The sequence below is a fragment of the Periophthalmus magnuspinnatus genome, chromosome 17 (assembly GCF_009829125.3).
Source record: "Periophthalmus magnuspinnatus isolate fPerMag1 chromosome 17, fPerMag1.2.pri, whole genome shotgun sequence".
NCBI classification, from domain to species: Eukaryota; Metazoa; Chordata; class Actinopteri; order Gobiiformes; family Gobiidae; genus Periophthalmus; species Periophthalmus magnuspinnatus.
In genome coordinates, this window is record NC_047142.1 from 24356274 (window position 1) to 24362273 (window position 6000).

A 6000-nucleotide genomic window follows, 5' to 3' on the forward strand; every position below is an offset into this window, starting at 1 on the left:
GGTAAAAAGCAGAATTGCCAAATCCAAAGTCAGCATCTTTGATCTAGAAAAAGTACGAATTGGCAGTTTAAGATTTTTTAATTTATTCATTTAAGACTCCAGAAAGTAAAAGATAGTAGTCCATAAACTGGTGCACAGTGCAGTTGTGTGCCTTGTTGTGATAGCTTAAATGTGGGAGATGATCAGCGTGAATAGTGCATGGGTGTATGCAGGCGCACACATCTGGAATGAGATGAGGAGTGTCTTTGATGTACTTTACACATTATCTAAAGAGATCTGTATCTTAGCCTGTTGGATGACTCCCAAATCTAGCTGTGTACATGAAATATATAGACATTGTTGTATTGTAAAAACTGAGGATTTTCAAAATTGTCATAAGGCGTTGTTCTTACCTAACTCTTCAAGCACTTTTTCCATTGGAGAAAAAAAAAAAAAGTTATATTAAAAATGTCATATTGTCATTTTAATTACAAGTGTTGTTGCTGCATGCCTGCATAGATCTGGGCTTATCCATGTAACAATGGGCATAGTTACCATATTCATGAAAGCATTTTATTTCTTTTCTTTTTAAATTAATTTCTTTGAGTGATGGAGTCACCAAAGGGAGAGCCTTTATTTTATATTTGAACTAGTTAGTTAATTAGTTGACCCCTTTAGGTTAATTACTCTTATTAAAATCATAATATATGTCCAAATTAAAAGTAATTGCAGTAATAACAAAGATACAAAAAGGAGTTCCCTTGTTACATAATCTTGTTAATCATTTTTAACCTGAGGTAGCGGCGCCTTTGTAAAATCTTCCTTTTGAAGTTTCATCCTCCCGTTTTATCGTCATGTAATCTGTCTTTTTGATTGAACATTGAGCCACTTCAGGAATGCTCCAAGTGCTTAGTTTGGCCCTCAACACAGTTAACTCCCTAAAAGTGGCAGTGGGTAGAATTTTATTGTTCCAATATGTGGATGAGCAAGTCTGCAGCTAAAAATGAGAAAATAACCAAATACCTGCAAGATATCCAATCCATGTGTAACCCAATCAGTCTTAGTCCACGCGAGAAACGAATAAACAAATTTGCATACACCTTGACTGATAGGCTGTCAGTGCACAGGACCTGCTTTGAGGCAAATCCTTCTGTCATGCTAGCTTCACACTCTATGTACGCACATCTTTCTGGCTCATATAAATGGCTGGTTGTGTTAGTGCATGATTTGTTGTTGCACAGTCCAAGGAGTCCTATACAGGAGATACATCAAGAGTATAAGGTTTTGACAAAGTGCTCAACATTTGAAGATGGAGGAAAGTAAAAAAATATGAAACGCCTGAATGTGGGTTTGTGATGAATTCATTCTGCCTGTTAGTCTGCTCACCTCATGTGGATTTTTGCAACATGGCCTGTGTATGAAACGTGTGAAACTGGGGTTGATCATTTGTAGTTTATCAAATATGGTTTGATCTTCAGTAGAGCAGAGAACTACTAATTACATTAATACATTAAATTATTCAAGTAATCTTTAAATTATTCACTGGCTGGTTTGCTCTTAGTTAAAAACTTTCTACCTCTTGAAGCATTGCCATGGATGGGCCTCACTCAAAACAGATATTTTCTTTGTTCTTTCCAAATGTTGGGAGATCGCATACCAGAGACTAAGAAAGATTTCCATGCTGTGATTTAACTCCAAAGTGAATATGCGTAAAGGAGCAGAGGTTACAAGTCTTAAAAGCAAATGTATTTGATTGAGTGGACTGTAGTCAGGTGAAGCAAGCATTAAAGTAGTTCATCTGCTATGTAATGTCTGGAGCTGTGGACTTCTGAAGAGGTCACAAATTATTTTAACATACCCCTGTGTCAGGCAGCGTGTTTACATGCAGTGAATACATAAGATTGACTTGAAATGTTGAAATTTGAACTCATGTCTCTCCTGACTTAAAAATACAGTCATTATATCCAGTTTTACTAAATGCATCATCATTAAGGTTCTCTACAGAGAAGGTTACTGAAAACACATAATATTATAAGAATTGTTAGACATATTTGTACATCAGATGCATTTTTGTGGTCAATTTGGACCGGTGTTCACCTTGGCAGCAAGCTCAATTGGTCTGTTAACACTCAGAATCTGTGCAAAAAAGATCAGAGCAGATTATTTTTTTCTACAGAAACTGAGATCATCTGATGTCTGTACTGATATGCTATACATGTTCTACTGTTCTGTGGTAGCAGGTGCACTGTTCTGTGCCTTTGTGTGTTGAGGGAGCTGTATTTCAGTAAAAAAAAATGGACAAACTGGTGAAGAGGCTGGTTTGGTGCTCGGAGGGAGAGTGGAGTCTGTTGGAGCTGTGTTGAAAAGGTTTATGAGGCAGAAGATGCAAGCCATCATCTCCAATGAGGAACAAAATCCTCTGCATGGGACTGTGGCTGCTCAAAAAAGCAGAAGGAGTGACCAGCTCCCCTCATTGAGTTTACGAATAGAGCAATGTAGGAGGTCTTTTATCCCAGCAGCAATTAGGCCACTAAAGGAATAACATAGACTTTAGAAACACTGGCCCCTGCAGTTTCTTTTATCACTATTTATTAACCTTCTTGTTCTATTATTATTTTTTTTTAAATTTACTGAATGTGTCTATGCACTGTATAAATTGGGAAAACTGAACTGAACTCTTGAATTTCCCTGTCAGGGATGGATGAAGTGTCTGTCTGATATGATTTTAAGTCTGATAATGTTTTTTCACAGATGCTTTGGTGTCCTTAATACTTTTAATAGTTGATTATTGAATTGATATTTGTCAATGAAGATTCTTAATCATCCAGGTTATTAATAATAGTAAACATGTTTTAATTGAGATTAAAATAATGTATGACTGTTTTTTTATCCATCATCATGGTGATCTTACCTTACCATTCATTATATGCTATAAGGGAAAGAAAGACACTTAAAGACACTTTCAAAACCTCTGTTGCTCAAAGCTAAACCCTGTGTATGTACCAGTGCTGCAAATGTTTATGCCCTCAATTCGCCACAGTCAGCTCTGTGTAAATATGCAAACAGGCAATGTGAAGGATTGTAGGAATGTGTGGAGAAAGGGGGCCAGGCCAGGTCTGTCCTCACACCCATGAGACGCAGTGCCCATAACTATTAACGACTCTGGCGCTATTCACCTTTAAACAGATGTTGGAGGGAGAGACTGTCCAATGCCTGCATATATATGCACACAGCTGAGATCATCTTTATTAAGTGTAAGGACCTTCGCTGCTCAAGCTAACAGTGCCAGTCTATTAAAAGTTTACAGTTGCTTTTATTCTCAATGAGCCTGTGTTTTCTCATTACCCTTTTGACATCCATCTGCTACGTTTTTCCGCCTCTGCTTCCCTGGCTCTTAATGGCTTTAAATCCCAGCTAGCACTCGCTCTAATATCATTATTAGCTTTGGCTGAACAAAATGCAATCCGTTTGTTGACACACTCAGATGCCCTCCATTAATTGAAGCTGCATTGTGAAGAAAAAATACTATTAAGATCAATCATCATGTGAGTAGAAGCTATAGCTATAAAGAAGAGAATGGATTTGAAAACACAAGTCACTGTTGTAATTCTTTCTGGTGCTGTGTTGACAGCACATGTCCATAAATCAACGTTGGCATTTTGGGAGAATAATTTGAAGCAGGTTTTGCAAAGTATCATTGGGAATTTAATCGGCATTAAGCAACTGATTAAAACAAACTAGAATAATTTAGTAACTGACTCCTTCTGCCTGTCTGTGCTGATTATTGCAGTGTCACGTTGTTTTCACATGTTTTTAACTTTTTGGAAAAAAAGAAATCAAAACTGACCCGAGCTCAACACAGCAGTGGTATTTTGGATTATATTGGATGCATAATTTAGCGAGGAATGTTCTGAATGCTATTTCATTTTTGTTTTGGGCTTCAAGTTCTTGTCAAACCACACTGAATTGTTTGAAGGCGCTCTGGAATAACAGAAGCTAGAGAGGTAACAGGGAGAGGAATGTACAGTCTGGAACAGCCAAAATACAGCTAAAATAAAGGGTGACTTCACTGTGGAGAAAAGTGGTGAATGAAAACAAAATAGTTAAATTTTAACAGGACAGAGAGCAGCTTTGACAAATAGCCTAATGTGTCATGTGTGATACTGCTTTAGTTTGAGGTATGGCCCCGGGTCATTTTTTTTTTTTTTTTTTAAATGAGGCTGGAGATCACTGTGTGCTCTGTGTTAGCCCCTAGCATCACATGATACCAGCCTTGTCACAGCTAATTCAAAACCACACATGAAACACTAAGGCTGTCCTTACTGTAGAGCTGTAGAGATGGCATTTAACATTTATTGGAAAAAATAGTGTACCAACAAAAGTATAATTAGATACAGTTGGGCCCATAAACATAAAAATAGTAAGAATGATAATAAATGTTCAGTAAATCCCTATAATACACAGCTTCACAGAGTTTATGTAACATCAGTAGTAATTCAATAATAACTAGTGGCAAACACATACTACATTTCTTGACAAGAGAAAGGGTGTACAACAGGACAGTATGCAAAGTGCTTTGGAGTCTCATTGTCAAATCCTGGGTTTAAATTGGTTTTATCCTCCTGACTTAGTAGTATCACATTCATTACAATGCATAGATCTTTTATCTGCCACTGTGTTTTTGTAACATCCATTTTGACCAATTTGCATGCTCAGTATTGTATCATATCATGATTTTTTGTTGTTTTGATGTTAGAAGTGCATTCAAATTACTATTAAAGGGAAGGTATGTAGAATTTCAAATATCATAAACATGACCTGTCTCTGTTATCAGACATGTTCAAATCAAATATTGCTTTTGCTGATAACAAGTGGAATGCTGATTTATTCTTAATTGCAAAAACATTGGACATGATGGCCGAGTTGTTTATTTTTTTTCATTTGGTGTTTTAGATCATTATCCAATCAGAACAGACTGAACCCTCTCTAATTTGGGTTGCCAGTTCCTATGACTAAAAGGAGTTGGTCTAAACCTAAAAGGACTCTTTCTGATCTGAACCGTCACTACCTAAACCTCAGCACCTGCAGCCAATCATTAATCAACAATGCTAGTGCAGCCTCTGCAGCTCAGTGAGTGAATTATGTAGGTTCTGAGCTTTCATATGTCTATGTACTGCCACATGTCCATATACTGAGAAAAGGGGGGGAACACATGTGTCTTCAATATGCAGGTCAAGGCACCTGCAATCCAGGTTCAGTTATGATGGTAGTTCCTTTAAGAGTGTTTATACCATACCTTTAATAATGTAATGTAACCTCTAGCAGGTTTAGAGAACAACTCGTATCTCTTTTTGGCATCCATTAGGGGCAGGTGATGTTCATAATTAATTATTATACTGATATAAATATTTTTAAATAAAATTGCTATGCCTGGTAGTAGGGCTGGGCAGAAAATTGATAAAATTTATGAATTGAATTTGAAGTTCAAATCGATTTGTTTGGAAGAAGATATTATTTCGCCCTCTTTCTTGCATTGGAAAGGCTGCTCACTGCAGTCTTAGAAGTGATGTGCCTTTGCTATTAAGATTAGTTTATTTTATCTCATTCATAAAATGGAGATAGATTATAGATTTCCCCCAATGGCCAGTGGGTTAAACATGGTCAGATCTCAATATAATGTTGCCTTTATACAGCTATTTTCTGTAGTTTGCAGAAAATCTTTAGTGGATAAGGGGGGAAAAATTGTAAATCTAATCGAAAATCAAATTTTTTGAGAAAAAATTGACAATTTTATTTTGAGGCAAAATCTCCCTGGTACCTGGTAGGCTATGTCCTACATTGTGAAGTAGAAAATTATGACCTTGATCAATTATCATTCAAACATTTTACTGTATAGTTTGGTCATTTCTGCTCCAAGACACAGTTACTTCTCTAGCACCACACTCCACTTTTTAAATATCACATTACATACATAACTAACAATCACAATTCAGACTTGCAAGCTCAATGAGCCAAATTCAC